The sequence below is a fragment of the Hyla sarda genome, chromosome 1, assembly GCF_029499605.1.
Source record: "Hyla sarda isolate aHylSar1 chromosome 1, aHylSar1.hap1, whole genome shotgun sequence".
Taxonomy (NCBI): domain Eukaryota; kingdom Metazoa; phylum Chordata; class Amphibia; order Anura; family Hylidae; genus Hyla; species Hyla sarda.
In genome coordinates this window covers 191,889,859-191,904,167 of record NC_079189.1, presented here as the reverse complement: position 1 = coordinate 191,904,167, position 14,309 = coordinate 191,889,859, and the positions used below count along the sequence as shown (strand labels likewise).

At 39.1% G+C, this 14,309-nt stretch overlaps 26 non-coding genes across 26 annotated transcripts; 11 read left to right on the top strand and 15 right to left on the bottom strand.

Annotated features, from left to right (window-relative positions):
- The first annotated feature begins 34 nt into the window (after positions 1–34).
- TRNAF-GAA (transfer RNA phenylalanine (anticodon GAA)) lies at positions 35–107 on the top strand. Its single transcript has one exon. It is a non-coding gene; the product is annotated as a tRNA-Phe (tRNA).
- Positions 108–684: 577 nt separating this feature from the next.
- TRNAL-CAG (transfer RNA leucine (anticodon CAG)) lies at positions 685–767 on the bottom strand. Its single transcript has one exon. It is a non-coding gene; the product is annotated as a tRNA-Leu (tRNA).
- An 802-nt stretch (positions 768–1,569) lies between these two features.
- On the bottom strand, positions 1,570–1,652 carry TRNAL-CAG (transfer RNA leucine (anticodon CAG)). Its single transcript has one exon. It is a non-coding gene; the product is annotated as a tRNA-Leu (tRNA).
- A 148-nt stretch (positions 1,653–1,800) lies between these two features.
- On the top strand, positions 1,801–1,873 carry TRNAF-GAA (transfer RNA phenylalanine (anticodon GAA)). Its single transcript has one exon. It is a non-coding gene; the product is annotated as a tRNA-Phe (tRNA).
- A 568-nt stretch (positions 1,874–2,441) lies between these two features.
- TRNAL-CAG (transfer RNA leucine (anticodon CAG)) lies at positions 2,442–2,524 on the bottom strand. The gene has a single exon. It is a non-coding gene; the product is annotated as a tRNA-Leu (tRNA).
- Positions 2,525–2,676: 152 nt separating this feature from the next.
- Positions 2,677–2,749, top strand: TRNAF-GAA (transfer RNA phenylalanine (anticodon GAA)). Its single transcript has one exon. It is a non-coding gene; the product is annotated as a tRNA-Phe (tRNA).
- A 577-nt stretch (positions 2,750–3,326) lies between these two features.
- TRNAL-CAG (transfer RNA leucine (anticodon CAG)) lies at positions 3,327–3,409 on the bottom strand. The gene has a single exon. It is a non-coding gene; the product is annotated as a tRNA-Leu (tRNA).
- Positions 3,410–3,561: 152 nt separating this feature from the next.
- Positions 3,562–3,634, top strand: TRNAF-GAA (transfer RNA phenylalanine (anticodon GAA)). The gene has a single exon. It is a non-coding gene; the product is annotated as a tRNA-Phe (tRNA).
- A 577-nt stretch (positions 3,635–4,211) lies between these two features.
- Positions 4,212–4,294, bottom strand: TRNAL-CAG (transfer RNA leucine (anticodon CAG)). Its single transcript has one exon. It is a non-coding gene; the product is annotated as a tRNA-Leu (tRNA).
- Positions 4,295–5,096: 802 nt separating this feature from the next.
- On the bottom strand, positions 5,097–5,179 carry TRNAL-CAG (transfer RNA leucine (anticodon CAG)). The gene has a single exon. It is a non-coding gene; the product is annotated as a tRNA-Leu (tRNA).
- A 148-nt stretch (positions 5,180–5,327) lies between these two features.
- On the top strand, positions 5,328–5,400 carry TRNAF-GAA (transfer RNA phenylalanine (anticodon GAA)). The gene has a single exon. It is a non-coding gene; the product is annotated as a tRNA-Phe (tRNA).
- A 568-nt stretch (positions 5,401–5,968) lies between these two features.
- Positions 5,969–6,051, bottom strand: TRNAL-CAG (transfer RNA leucine (anticodon CAG)). The gene has a single exon. It is a non-coding gene; the product is annotated as a tRNA-Leu (tRNA).
- A 152-nt stretch (positions 6,052–6,203) lies between these two features.
- On the top strand, positions 6,204–6,276 carry TRNAF-GAA (transfer RNA phenylalanine (anticodon GAA)). Its single transcript has one exon. It is a non-coding gene; the product is annotated as a tRNA-Phe (tRNA).
- A 577-nt stretch (positions 6,277–6,853) lies between these two features.
- On the bottom strand, positions 6,854–6,936 carry TRNAL-CAG (transfer RNA leucine (anticodon CAG)). Its single transcript has one exon. It is a non-coding gene; the product is annotated as a tRNA-Leu (tRNA).
- Positions 6,937–7,088: 152 nt separating this feature from the next.
- On the top strand, positions 7,089–7,161 carry TRNAF-GAA (transfer RNA phenylalanine (anticodon GAA)). Its single transcript has one exon. It is a non-coding gene; the product is annotated as a tRNA-Phe (tRNA).
- A 577-nt stretch (positions 7,162–7,738) lies between these two features.
- Positions 7,739–7,821, bottom strand: TRNAL-CAG (transfer RNA leucine (anticodon CAG)). Its single transcript has one exon. It is a non-coding gene; the product is annotated as a tRNA-Leu (tRNA).
- A 124-nt stretch (positions 7,822–7,945) lies between these two features.
- Positions 7,946–8,018, top strand: TRNAF-GAA (transfer RNA phenylalanine (anticodon GAA)). Its single transcript has one exon. It is a non-coding gene; the product is annotated as a tRNA-Phe (tRNA).
- Positions 8,019–8,594: 576 nt separating this feature from the next.
- TRNAL-CAG (transfer RNA leucine (anticodon CAG)) lies at positions 8,595–8,677 on the bottom strand. Its single transcript has one exon. It is a non-coding gene; the product is annotated as a tRNA-Leu (tRNA).
- Positions 8,678–8,825: 148 nt separating this feature from the next.
- Positions 8,826–8,898, top strand: TRNAF-GAA (transfer RNA phenylalanine (anticodon GAA)). The gene has a single exon. It is a non-coding gene; the product is annotated as a tRNA-Phe (tRNA).
- A 577-nt stretch (positions 8,899–9,475) lies between these two features.
- On the bottom strand, positions 9,476–9,558 carry TRNAL-CAG (transfer RNA leucine (anticodon CAG)). The gene has a single exon. It is a non-coding gene; the product is annotated as a tRNA-Leu (tRNA).
- A 152-nt stretch (positions 9,559–9,710) lies between these two features.
- On the top strand, positions 9,711–9,783 carry TRNAF-GAA (transfer RNA phenylalanine (anticodon GAA)). The gene has a single exon. It is a non-coding gene; the product is annotated as a tRNA-Phe (tRNA).
- A 589-nt stretch (positions 9,784–10,372) lies between these two features.
- On the bottom strand, positions 10,373–10,455 carry TRNAL-CAG (transfer RNA leucine (anticodon CAG)). The gene has a single exon. It is a non-coding gene; the product is annotated as a tRNA-Leu (tRNA).
- Positions 10,456–11,243: 788 nt separating this feature from the next.
- TRNAL-CAG (transfer RNA leucine (anticodon CAG)) lies at positions 11,244–11,326 on the bottom strand. The gene has a single exon. It is a non-coding gene; the product is annotated as a tRNA-Leu (tRNA).
- Positions 11,327–12,127: 801 nt separating this feature from the next.
- TRNAL-CAG (transfer RNA leucine (anticodon CAG)) lies at positions 12,128–12,210 on the bottom strand. Its single transcript has one exon. It is a non-coding gene; the product is annotated as a tRNA-Leu (tRNA).
- A 729-nt stretch (positions 12,211–12,939) lies between these two features.
- Positions 12,940–13,012, top strand: TRNAF-GAA (transfer RNA phenylalanine (anticodon GAA)). Its single transcript has one exon. It is a non-coding gene; the product is annotated as a tRNA-Phe (tRNA).
- Positions 13,013–13,589: 577 nt separating this feature from the next.
- On the bottom strand, positions 13,590–13,672 carry TRNAL-CAG (transfer RNA leucine (anticodon CAG)). Its single transcript has one exon. It is a non-coding gene; the product is annotated as a tRNA-Leu (tRNA).
- Positions 13,673–14,309: the final 637 nt, after the last annotated feature.

The following is a 14,309-nucleotide window of genomic DNA, read 5'->3' as shown; positions in this document are numbered from 1 at the left end:
GCCCTACACCACCATCTGTCAACTAGGTGTATTAGCCGAAATAGCTCAGTTGGGAGAGCGTTAGACTGAAGATCTAAAGGTCCCTGGTTCGATCCCGGGTTTCGGCAGTTTCCTTATGTCTCAAAATCAACTGAAGTAAGTTAAGTCGTTGATGCGTTTAGAGTTTTAGCAGCTTAGTTAATATACCTCAAAGGCACTATTTTGCATTGTGGAGAAAATTGTTTTACATATCCCGTTAGCATTTCATGCCAGTACAGTGTTTGGTTTTCATTTTGAAAATTTTGAAGTTTTTTTTTCTTTATAAAAAGAGACATTTTTACACATGAAAAACCATTCCTATTATTGGGGACATCTTACAATGCTGTGCTCTACACAACCATCTACACAACCATCAATGCACCAAGTGTGTTAGCTGAACTAGCTCTGTTGGGAGAGCGTTTGACTAAATATCCCTGCTTTGATCCTTGGTTTCAGCAGTTTCATTTTAATTCAAAATCCACTAAAGTGAGTTAAATCGTTGATGCGTTTAGAGTTTTGGCAGCTTAGGTAAAATACCTCAAAAGCCCTATGTTGCATTGTGGTGAATATAATTTTACAAATCCCGTTAGCATTCCATGCCAGTACAGTGTGTAGTTTTCATTCTGAAATTTTTTGAAGATTTTTAGTCTCTATATAAAAAACATCTGTCAGAAGTGGGATTCGAACCCACGCCTCCAGAGGAGACTGCGATCTGAACGCAGTGCCTTAGACCGCTCGGCCATCCTGATTTGCTTTGTATTACACCTCCACCAATGCGAAAAAAAAAAAGAAGCCATGCGAGCTGTAAAACCGTTGTTTTAACACATGAAAAAACATCCCTATCGTTGGGGACATTTTACAACACTGTGCCCTACACCACCATCTGTCAACTAGGTGTATTAGCCGAAATAGCTCAGTTGGGAGAGCGTTAGACTGAAGATCTAAAGGTCCCTGGTTTGGTCCCGGGTTTCGGCAGTTTCCTTATGTCTCAAAATCAACTGAAGTAAGTTAAGTCGTTGATGCGTTTAGAGTTTTAGCAGCTTAGTTAATATACCTCATAGGCACTATTTTGCATTGTGGAGAAAATTGTTTTACATATCCTGTTAGCATTTCATGCCAGTACAGTGTTTGGTTTTCATTTTGAAAATTTTGAAGTTTTTTTTTCTTTATAAAAAGAGACATGTTTACACATGAAAAACCATTCCTATTATTGGGGACATCTTACAATGCTGTGCTCTACACAACCATCTACACAACCATCAATGCACTAAGTGTGTTAGCTGAACTAGCTCTGTTGGGAGAGCGTTTGACTAAATATCCCTGCTTTGATCCTTGGTTTCAGCAGTTTCATTTTAACTCAAAATCCACTAAAGTGAGTTAAATCGTTGATGCGTTTAGAGTTTGGCAGCTTAGGTTAAATACCTCAAAAGCCCTATGTTGCATTGTGGTGAATATAATTTTACAAATCCCGTTAGCATTCCATGCCAGTACAGTGTGTAGTTTTCATTCTGAAATTTTTTGAAGATTTTTAGTCTCTATATAAAAAACATCTGTCAGAAGTGGGATTCGAACCCACGCCTCCAGTGGAGACTGCGACCTGAACGCAGCGCCTTAGACCGCTCGGCCATCCTGACTTTGCTTTGTATTACATCTCCACCAATGCAAAAAAGAAGCCATGCGAGCTGTAAAACCGTTGTTTTAACACATGAAAAAACATCCCTATCGTTCGGGACATTTTACAACACTGTGCCCTACACCACCATCTGTCAACTAGGTGTATTAGCCGAAATAGCTCAGTTGGGAGAGCGTTAGACTGAAGATCTAAAGGTCCCTGGTTCGATCCCGGGTTTCGGCAGTTTCCTTATGTCTCAAAATCAACTGAAGTAAGTTAAGTCGTTGATGCGTTTAGAGTTTTAGCAGCTTAGTTAATATACCTCAAAGGCACTATTTTGCATTGTGGAGAAAATTGTTTTACATATCCGGTTAGCATTTCATGCCAGTATAGTGTTTGGTTTTCATTTTGAAAATTTTGAAGTTTTTTTTTTCTTTATAAAAAGAGACATTTTTACACATGAAAAACCATTCCTATTATTGGGGACATCTTACAATGCTGTGCTCTACACAACCATCTACACAACCGTCAATGCACTAAGTGTGTTAGCTGAACTAGCTCTGTTGGGAGAGCGTTTGACTGCTTTGATCCTTGGTTTCAGCAGTTTCATTTTAACTCAAAATCCACTAAAGTGAGTTAAATCGTTGATGTGTTTAGAGTTTTGGCAGCTTAGGTAAAATACCTCAAAAGCCCTATGTTGCATTGTGGTGAATATAATTTTACAAATCCCGTTAGCATTCCATGCCAGTACAGTGTGTAGTTTTCATTCTGAAATTTTTTGAAGATTTTTAGTCTCTATATAAAAAACATCTGTCAGAAGTGGGATTCGAACCCACGCCTCCAGAGGAGACTGCGACCTGAACGCAGCGCCTTAGACCGCTCGGCCATCCTGACTTTGATTTATATTACACCTCCATCAATGCAAAAAAAAAAGAAGCCATGCGAGCTGTAAAACCGTTGTTTTAACACATGAAAAAACATCCCTATCGTTGGGGACATTTTACAACACTGTGCCCTATGCCACCATCTGTCAACTAGGTGTATTAGCCGAAATAGCTCAGTTGGGAGAGCGTTAGACTGAAGATCTAAAGGTCCCTGGTTCGATCCCGGGTTTCGGCAGTTTCCTTATGTCTCAAAATCAACTGAAGTAAGTTAAGTCGTTGATGCGTTTAGAGTTTTAGCAGCTTAGTTAATATACCTCATAGGCACTATTTTGCATTGTGGAGAAAATTGTTTTACATATCCCGTTAGCATTTCATGCCAGTACAGTGTTTGGTTTTCATTTTGAAAATTTTGAAGTTTTTTTTTCTTTATAAAAAGAGACATTTTTACACATGAAAAACCATTCCTATTATTGGGGACATCTTACAATGCTGTGCTCTACACAACCATCTACACAACCGTCAATGCAATAAGTGTGTTAGCTGAACTAGCTCTGTTGGGAGAGCGTTTGACTAAATATCCCTGCTTTGATCCTTGGTTTCAGCAGTTTCATTTTAACTCAAAATCCACTAAAGTGAGTTAAATCGTTGATGCGTTTAGAGTTTTGGCAGCTTAGGTAAAATACCTCAAAAGCCCTATGTTGCATTGTGGTGAATATAATTTTACAAATCCCGTTAGCATTCCATGCCAGTACAGTGTGTAGTTTTCATTCCGAAATTTTTTGAAGATTTTTAGTCTCTATATAAAAAACATCTGTCAGAAGTGGGATTCGAACCCACGCCTCCAGAGGAGACTGCGACCTGAACGCAGCGCCTTAGACCGCTCGGCCATCCTGACTTTGCTTTGTATTACACCTCCACCAATGCGAAAAAAAAAGAAGCCATGCGAGCTGTAAAACCGTTGTTTTAACACATGAAAAAACATCCCTATCGTTGGGGACATTTTACAACACTGTGCCCTACACCACCATCTGTCAACTAGGTGTATTAGCCGAAATAGCTCAGTTGGGAGAGCGTTAGACTGAAGATCTAAAGGTCCCTGGTTCGATCCCGGGTTTCGGCAGTTTCCTTATGTCTCAAAATCAACTGAAGTAAGTTAAGTCGTTGATGCGTTTAGAGTTTTAGCAGCTTAGTTAATATACCTCAAAGGCACTATTTTGCATTGTGGAGAAAATTGTTTTACATATCCCGTTAGCATTTCATGCCAGTACAGTGTTTGGTTTTCATTTTGAAAATTTTGAAGTTTTTTTTTCTTTATAAAAAGAGACATTTTTACACATGAAAAACCATTCCTATTATTGGGGACATCTTACAATGCTGTGCTCTACACAACCATCTACACAACCATCAATGCACCAAGTGTGTTAGCTGAACTAGCTCTGTTGGGAGAGCGTTTGACTAAATATCCCTGCTTTGATCCTTGGTTTCAGCAGTTTCATTTTAATTCAAAATCCACTAAAGTGAGTTAAATCGTTGATGCGTTTAGAGTTTTGGCAGCTTAGGTAAAATACCTCAAAAGCCCTATGTTGCATTGTGGTGAATATAATTTTACAAATCCCGTTAGCATTCCATGCCAGTACAGTGTGTAGTTTTCATTCTGAAATTTTTTGAAGATTTTTAGTCTCTATATAAAAAACATCTGTCAGAAGTGGGATTCGAACCCACGCCTCCAGAGGAGACTGCGATCTGAACGCAGTGCCTTAGACCGCTCGGCCATCCTGATTTCCTTTGTATTACACCTCCACCAATGCGAAAAAAAAAAAGAAGCCATGCGAGCTGTAAAACCGTTGTTTTAACACATGAAAAAACATCCCTATCGTTGGGGACATTTTACAACACTGTGCCCTACACCACCATCTGTCAACTAGGTGTATTAGCCGAAATAGCTCAGTTGGGAGAGCGTTAGACTGAAGATCTAAAGGTCCCTGGTTTGGTCCCGGGTTTCGGCAGTTTCCTTATGTCTCAAAATCAACTGAAGTAAGTTAAGTCGTTGATGCGTTTAGAGTTTTAGCAGCTTAGTTAATATACCTCATAGGCACTATTTTGCATTGTGGAGAAAATTGTTTTACATATCCTGTTAGCATTTCATGCCAGTACAGTGTTTGGTTTTCATTTTGAAAATTTTGAAGTTTTTTTTTCTTTATAAAAAGAGACATGTTTACACATGAAAAACCATTCCTATTATTGGGGACATCTTACAATGCTGTGCTCTACACAACCATCTACACAACCATCAATGCACTAAGTGTGTTAGCTGAACTAGCTCTGTTGGGAGAGCGTTTGACTAAATATCCCTGCTTTGATCCTTGGTTTCAGCAGTTTCATTTTAACTCAAAATCCACTAAAGTGAGTTAAATCGTTGATGCGTTTAGAGTTTGGCAGCTTAGGTTAAATACCTCAAAAGCCCTATGTTGCATTGTGGTGAATATAATTTTACAAATCCCGTTAGCATTCCATGCCAGTACAGTGTGTAGTTTTCATTCTGAAATTTTTTGAAGATTTTTAGTCTCTATATAAAAAACATCTGTCAGAAGTGGGATTCGAACCCACGCCTCCAGTGGAGACTGCGACCTGAACGCAGCGCCTTAGACCGCTCGGCCATCCTGACTTTGCTTTGTATTACATCTCCACCAATGCAAAAAAGAAGCCATGCGAGCTGTAAAACCGTTGTTTTAACACATGAAAAAACATCCCTATCGTTCGGGACATTTTACAACACTGTGCCCTACACCACCATCTGTCAACTAGGTGTATTAGCCGAAATAGCTCAGTTGGGAGAGCGTTAGACTGAAGATCTAAAGGTCCCTGGTTCGATCCCGGGTTTCGGCAGTTTCCTTATGTCTCAAAATCAACTGAAGTAAGTTAAGTCGTTGATGCGTTTAGAGTTTTAGCAGCTTAGTTAATATACCTCAAAGGCACTATTTTGCATTGTGGAGAAAATTGTTTTACATATCCGGTTAGCATTTCATGCCAGTATAGTGTTTGGTTTTCATTTTGAAAATTTTGAAGTTTTTTTTTTCTTTATAAAAAGAGACATTTTTACACATGAAAAACCATTCCTATTATTGGGGACATCTTACAATGCTGTGCTCTACACAACCATCTACACAACCGTCAATGCACTAAGTGTGTTAGCTGAACTAGCTCTGTTGGGAGAGCGTTTGACTGCTTTGATCCTTGGTTTCAGCAGTTTCATTTTAACTCAAAATCCACTAAAGTGAGTTAAATCGTTGATGTGTTTAGAGTTTTGGCAGCTTAGGTAAAATACCTCAAAAGCCCTATGTTGCATTGTGGTGAATATAATTTTACAAATCCCGTTAGCATTCCATGCCAGTACAGTGTGTAGTTTTCATTCTGAAATTTTTTGAAGATTTTTAGTCTCTATATAAAAAACATCTGTCAGAAGTGGGATTCGAACCCACGCCTCCAGAGGAGACTGCGACCTGAACGCAGCGCCTTAGACCGCTCGGCCATCCTGACTTTGATTTATATTACACCTCCATCAATGCAAAAAAAAAAGAAGCCATGCGAGCTGTAAAACCGTTGTTTTAACACATGAAAAAACATCCCTATCGTTGGGGACATTTTACAACACTGTGCCCTATGCCACCATCTGTCAACTAGGTGTATTAGCCGAAATAGCTCAGTTGGGAGAGCGTTAGACTGAAGATCTAAAGGTCCCTGGTTCGATCCCGGGTTTCGGCAGTTTCCTTATGTCTCAAAATCAACTGAAGTAAGTTAAGTCGTTGATGCGTTTAGAGTTTTAGCAGCTTAGTTAATATACCTCATAGGCACTATTTTGCATTGTGGAGAAAATTGTTTTACATATCCCGTTAGCATTTCATGCCAGTACAGTGTTTGGTTTTCATTTTGAAAATTTTGAAGTTTTTTTTTCTTTATAAAAAGAGACATTTTTACACATGAAAAACCATTCCTATTATTGGGGACATCTTACAATGCTGTGCTCTACACAACCATCTACACAACCGTCAATGCAATAAGTGTGTTAGCTGAACTAGCTCTGTTGGGAGAGCGTTTGACTAAATATCCCTGCTTTGATCCTTGGTTTCAGCAGTTTCATTTTAACTCAAAATCCACTAAAGTGAGTTAAATCGTTGATGCGTTTAGAGTTTTGGCAGCTTAGGTAAAATACCTCAAAAGCCCTATGTTGCATTGTGGTGAATATAATTTTACAAATCCCGTTAGCATTCCATGCCAGTACAGTGTGTAGTTTTCATTCCGAAATTTTTTGAAGATTTTTAGTCTCTATATAAAAAACATCTGTCAGAAGTGGGATTCGAACCCACGCCTCCAGAGGAGACTGCGACCTGAACGCAGCGCCTTAGACCGCTCGGCCATCCTGACTTTGCTTTGTATTACACCTCCACCAATGCGAAAAAAAAAGAAGCCATGCGAGCTGTAAAACCGTTGTTTTAACACATGAAAAAACATCCCTATCGTTGGGGACATTTTACAACACTGTGCCCTACACCACCATCTGTCAACTAGGTGTATTAGCCGAAATAGCTCAGTTGGGAGAGCGTTAGACTGAAGATCTAAAGGTCCCTGGTTCGGTCCCGGGTTTCGGCAGTTTCCTTATGTCTCAAAATCAACTGAAGTAAGTTAAGTCGTTGATGCGTTTAGAGTTTTAGCAGCTTAGTTAATATTCCTCAAAGGCACTATTTTGCATTGTGGAGAAAATTGTTTTACATATCCGGTTAGCATTTCATGCCAGTACAGTGTTTGGTTTTCATTTTGAAAATTTTGAAGTTTTTTTTTCTTTATAAAAAGAGACATTTTTACACATGAAAAACCATTCCTATTATTGGGGACATCTTACTATGCTGTGCTCTACACAACCATCTACACAACCATCAATGCACTAAGTGTGTTAGCTGAACTAGCTCTGTTGGGAGAGCGTTTGACTAAATATCCCTGCTTTGATCCTTGGTTTCAGCAGTTTCATTTTAACTCAAAATCCACTAAAGTGAGTTAAATCGTTGATGCGTTTAGAGTTTTGGCAGCTTAGGTAAAATACCTCAAAAGCCCTATGTTGCATTGTGGTGAATATAATTTTACAAATCCCGTTAGCATTCCATGCCAGTACAGTGTGTAGTTTTCATTCCGAAATTTTTTGAAGATTTTTAGTCTCTATATAAAAAACATCTGTCAGAAGTGGGATTCGAACCCATGCCTCCAGAGGAGACTGCGACCTGAACGCAGCGCCTTAGACCGCTCGGCCATCCTGACTTTCCTTTGTATTACACCTCCACCAATGCGAAAAAAAAAGAAGCCATGCGAGCTGTAAAACCGTTGTTTTAACACATGAAAAAACATCCCTATCGTTGGGGACATTTTACAACACTGTGTATTAGCCGAAATAGCTCAGTTGAGAGAGCGTTAGACTGAAGATCTAAAGGTCCCTGGTTCGATCCCGGGTTTCGGCAGTTTCCTTATGTCTCAAAATCAACTGAAGTAAGTTAAGTCGTTGATGCGTTTAGAGTTTTAGCAGCTTAGTTAATATACCTCATAGGCACTATTTTGCATTGTGGAGAAAATTGTTTTACATATCCCGTTAGCATTTCATGCCAGTACAGTGTTTGGTTTTCATTTTGAAAATTTTGAAGTTTTTTTTTCTTTATAAAAAGAGACATTTTTACACATGAAAAACCATTCCTATTATTGGGGACATCTTACAATGCTGTGCTCTACACAACCATCTACACAACCATCAATGCACTAAGTGTGTTAGCTGAACTAGCTCTGTTGGGAGAGCGTTTGACTAAATATCCCTGCTTTGATCCTTGGTTTCAGCAGTTTCATTTTAACTCAAAATCCACTAAAGTGAGTTAAATCGTTGATGCGTTTAGAGTTTGGCAGCTTAGGTTAAATACCTCAAAAGCCCTATGTTGCATTGTGGTGAATATAATTTTACAAATCCCGTTAGCATTCCATGCCAGTACAGTGTGTAGTTTTCATTCTGAAATTTTTTGAAGATTTTTAGTCTCTATATAAAAAACATCTGTCAGAAGTGGGATTCGAACCCACGCCTCCAGAGGAGACTGCGACCTGAACGCAGCGCCTTAGACCGCTCGGCCATCCTGACTTTGCTTTGTATTACATCTCCACCAATGCAAAAAAGAAGCCATGCGAGCTGTAAAACCGTTGTTTTAACACATGAAAAAACATCCCTATCGTTCGGGACATTTTACAACACTGTGCCCTACACCACCATCTGTCAACTAAGTGTATTAGCCGAAATAGCTCAGTTGGGAGAGCGTTAGACTGAAGATCTAAAGGTCCCTGGTTCGATCCCGGGTTTCGGCAGTTTCCTTATGTCTCAAAATCAACTGAAGTAAGTTAAGTCGTTGATGCGTTTAGAGTTTTAGCAGCTTAGTTAATATACCTCAAAGGCACTATTTTGCATTGTGGAGAAAATTGTTTTACATATCCGGTTAGCATTTCATGCCAGTACAGTGTTTGGTTTTCATTTTGAAAATTTTGAAGTTTTTTTTTCTTTATAAAAAGAGACATTTTTACACATGAAAAACCATTCCTATTATTGGGGACATCTTACAATGCTGTGCTCTACACAACCATCTACACAACCGTCAATGCAATAAGTGTGTTAGCTGAACTAGCTCTGTTGGGAGAGCGTTTGACTAAATATCCCTGCTTTGATCCTTGGTTTCAGCAGTTTCATTTTAACTCAAAATCCACTAAAGTGAGTTAAATCGTTGATGCGTTTAGAGTTTTGGCAGCTTAGGTAAAATACCTCAAAAGCCCTATGTTGCATTGTGGTGAATATAATTTTACAAATCCCGTTAGCATTCCATGCCAGTACAGTGTGTAGTTTTCATTCTGAAATTTTTTGAAGATTTTTAGTCTCTATATAAAAAACATCTGTCAGAAGTGGGATTCGAACCCACGCCTCCAGAGGAGACTGCGACCTGAACGCAGCGCCTTAGACCGCTCGGCCATCCTGACTTTGCTTTATATTACACCTCCATCAATGCAAAAAAAAAAGAAGCCATGCGAGCTGTAAAACCGTTGTTTTAACACATGAAAAAACATCCCTATCGTTGGGGACATTTTACAACACTGTGCCCTATGCCACCATCTGTCAACTAGGTGTATTAGCCGAAATAGCTCAGTTGGGAGAGCGTTAGACTGAAGATCTAAAGGTCCCTGGTTCGATCCCGGGTTTCGGCAGTTTCCTTATGTCTCAAAATCAACTGAAGTAAGTTAAGTCGTTGATGCGTTTAGAGTTTTAGCAGCTTAGTTAATATACCTCATAGGCACTATTTTGCATTGTGGAGAAAATTGTTTTACATATCCCGTTAGCATTTCATGCCAGTACAGTGTTTGGTTTTCATTTTGAAAATTTTGAAGTTTTTTTTTCTTTATAAAAAGAGACATTTTTACACATGAAAAACCATTCCTATTATTGGGGACATCTTACAATGCTGTGCTCTACACAACCATCTACACAACCATCTACACAACCATCAATGCACTAAGTGTGTTAGCTGAACTAGCTCTGTTGGGAGAGCGTTTGACTAAATATCCCTGCTTTGATCCTTGGTTTCAGCAGTTTCATTTTAACTCAAAATCCACTAAAGTGAGTTAAATCGTTGATGCGTTTAGAGTTTTGGCAGCTTAGGTAAAATACCTCAAAAGCCCTATGTTGCATTGTGGTGAATATAATTTTACAAATCCCGTTAGCATTCCATGCCAGTACAGTGTGTAGTTTTCATTCTGAAATTTTTTGAAGATTTTTAGTCTCTATATAAAAAACATCTGTCAGAAGTGGGATTCGAACCCACGCCTCCAGAGGAGACTGCGACCTGAACGCAGCGCCTTAGACCGCTCGGCCATCCTGACTTTGCTTTGTATTACATCTCCACCAATGCAAAAAAGAAGCCATGCGAGCTGTAAAACCGATGTTTTAACACATGAAAAAACATCCCTATCGTTGGGGACATTTTACAACACTGTGCCCTACACCACCATCTGTCAACTAGGTGTATTAGCTGAAATAGCTCAGTTGGGAGAGCGTTAGACTGAAGATCTAAAGGTCCCTGGTTCGATCCTGGGTTTCGGCAGTTTCCTTATGTCTCAAAATCAACTGAAGTAAGTTAAGTCGTTGATGCGTTTAGAGTTTTAGCAGCTTAGTTAATATACCTCAAAGGCACTATTTTGCATTGTGGAGAAAATTGTTTTACATATCCGGTTAGCATTTCATGCCAGTATAGTGTTTGGTTTTCATTTTGAAAATTTTGAAGTTTTTTTTTCTTTATAAAAAGAGACATTTTTACACATGAAAAACCATTCCTATTATTGGGGACATCTTACAATGCTGTGCTCTACACAACCATCTACACAACCGTCAATGCACTAAGTGTGTTAGCTGAACTAGCTCTGTTGGGAGAGCGTTTGACTGCTTTGATCCTTGGTTTCAGCAGTTTCATTTTAACTCAAAATCCACTAAAGTGAGTTAAATCGTTGATGCGTTTAGAGTTTTGGCAGCTTAGGTAAAATACCTCAAAAGCCCTATGTTGCATTGTGGTGAATATAATTTTACAAATCCCGTTAGCATTCCATGCCAGTACAGTGTGTAGTTTTCATTCTGAAATTTTTTGAAGATTTTTAGTCTCTATATAAAAAACATCTGTCAGAAGTGGGACTCGAACCCACGCCTCCAGAGGAGACTGCGACCTGAACGCAGCGCCTTAGACCGCTCGGCCATCCTGACTTTGCTTTGTTTTACACCTCCACCAATGCAAAAAAAAAAGAAGCCATGCGAGCTGTAAAACCGTTGTTTTAACACATGAAAAAACATCCCTATCGTTGGGGACATTTTACAACACTGTGCCCTACACCACCATCTGTCAACTAGGTGAATTAGCCGAAATAGCTCAGTTGGGAGAGCGTTAGACTGAAGATCTAAAGGTCCCTGGTTTGATGCCGGGTTTCGGCAGTTTCCTTATGTCTCAAAATCAACTGAAGTAAGTTAAGTCGTTGATGCGTTTAGAGTTTTAGCAGCTTAGTTAATATACCTCATAGGCACTATTTTGCATTGTGGAGAAAATTGTTTTACATATCCCGTTAGCATTTCATGCCAGTACAGTGTTTGGTTTTCATTTTGAAAATTTTGAAGTTTTTTTTTCTTTATAAAAAGAGACATTTTTACACATGAAAAACCATTCCTATTATTGGGGACATCTTACAATGCTGTGCTCTACACAACCATCTACACACCGTCAATGCAATAAGTGTGTTAGCTGAACTAGCTCTGTTGGGAGAGCGTTTGACTAAATATCCCTGCTTTGATCCTTGGTTTCAGCAGTTTCATTTTAACTCAAAATCCACTAAAGTGAGTTAAATCGTTGATGCGTTTAGAGTTTTGGCAGCTTAGGTAAAATACCTCAAAAGCCCTATGTTGCATTGTGGTGAATATAATTTTACAAATCCCGTTAGCATTCCATGCCAGTACAGTGTGTAGTTTTCATTCTGAAATTTTTTGAAGATTTTTAGTCTCTGTATAAAAAACATCTGTCAGAAGTGGGATTCGAACCCACGCCTCCAGAGGAGACTGCGACCTGAACGCAGCGCCTTAGACCGCTCGGCCATCCTGACTTTGCTTTGTATTACATCTCCACCAATGCAAAAAAGAAGCCATGCGAGCTGTAAAACCGTTGTTTTAACACATGAAAAAACATCCCTATCGTTCGGGACATTTTACAACACTGTGCCCTACACCACCATCTGTCAACTAGGTGTATTAGCCGAAATAGCTCAGTTGGGAGAGCGTTAGACTGAAGATCTAAAGGTCCCTGGTTCGATCCCGGGTTTAGTTGGGGACATTTTACAACACTGTGCCCTACACCACCATCTGTCAACTAGTGTTGCTCGCGAATATTCGCAATTCGAATATTATTCGCGAATTCGCGAATTTCGCGAATATAGCGCTATATATTCGTAATTACGAATATTGTTTTTTTTTTTTTTTTTTTTTTTTTTTTTTCTTCACAGTGATCATCCCTCTCTGCTTCCAGCTTGTGTGGTGTAAAGAAGACTGTTATACTACTTTGTGAGACTGGCGTGCGAAAATTCGCATATCTAATTTTCGCATATGCGAATTTTCGCACGTGTTAACTTTGCATATGCCAATATTCACTTATGTTAATTTTCGCATTCGCGAATTTCGCATACACGAATATTCGCATATGCGAAAATAAAACTAGGACATAACGAATATGCGAATATTCGCGAATATATGACGAATATTCGTCCATATATTCGCGAATATTCGCGAATTCGAATATGGCCTATGCCGCTCAACACTACTGTCAACTTGGTGTATTAGCCGAAATAGCTCAGTTGGGAGAGCGTTAGACTGAAGATCTAAAGGTCCCTGGTTCGATCCCGGGTTTCGGCAGTTTCCTTATGTCTCAAAATCAACTGAAGTAAGTTAAGTCGTTGATGCGTTTAGAGTTTTAGCAGCTTAGTTAATATACCTCATAGGCACTATTTTGCATTGTGGAGAAAATTGTTTTACATATCCCGTTAGCATTTCATGCCAGTACAGTGTTTGGTTTTCATTTTGAAAATTTTGAAGTTTTTTTTTCTTTATAAAAAGAGACATTTTTACACATGAAAAACCATTCCTATTATTGGGGACATCTTACTATGCTGTGCTCTACACAACCATCTACACAACCATCAATGCACTAAGTGTGTTAGCTGAACTAGCTCTGTTGGGAGAGCTTTTGACTAAATATCCCTGCTTTGATCCTTGGTTTCAGCAGTTTCATTTTAACTCAAAATCCACTAAAGTGAGTTAAATCGTTGATGCGTTTAGAGTTTTGGCAGCTTAGGTAAAATACCTCAAAAGCCCTATGTTGCATTGTGGTGAATATAATTTTACAAATCCCGTTAGCATTCCATGCCAGTACAGTGTGTAGTTTTCATTCCGAAATTTTTTGAAGATTTTTAGTCTCTATATAAAAAACATCTGTCAGAAGTGGGATTCGAACCCACGCCTCCAGAGGAGACTGCGACCTGATCGCAGCGCCTTAGACCGCTCGGCCATCCTGACTTTCCTTTGTATTACACCTCCACCAATGCGAAAAAAAAAGAAGCCATGCGAGCTGTAAAACCGTTGTTTTAACACATGAAAAAACATCCCTATCGTTGGGGACATTTTACAACACTGTGCCCTACACCACCATCTGTCAACTAGGTGTATTAGCCGAAATAGCTCATTTGGGAGAGCGTTAGACTGAAGATCTAAAGGTCCCTGGTTCGATCCCGGGTTTCGGCAGTTTCCTTATGTCTCAAAATCAACTGAAGTAAGTTAAGTCGTTGATGCGTTTAGAGTTTTAGCAGCTTAGTTAATATACCTCATAGGCACTATTTTGCATTGTGGAGAAAATTGTTTTACATATCCCGTTAGCATTTCATGCCAGTACAGTGTTTGGTTTTCATTTTGAAAATTTTCAAGTTTTTTTTTCTTTATAAAAAGAGACATTTTTACACATGAAAAACCATTCCTATTATTGGGGACATCTTACAATGCTGTGCTCTACACAACCATCTACACAACCATCAATGCACTAAGTGTGTTAGCTGAACTAGCTCTGTTGGGAGAGCGTTTGACTAAATATCCCTGCTTTGATCCTTGGTTTCAGCAGTTTCATTTTAACTCAAAATCCACTAAAGTGAGTTAAATCGTT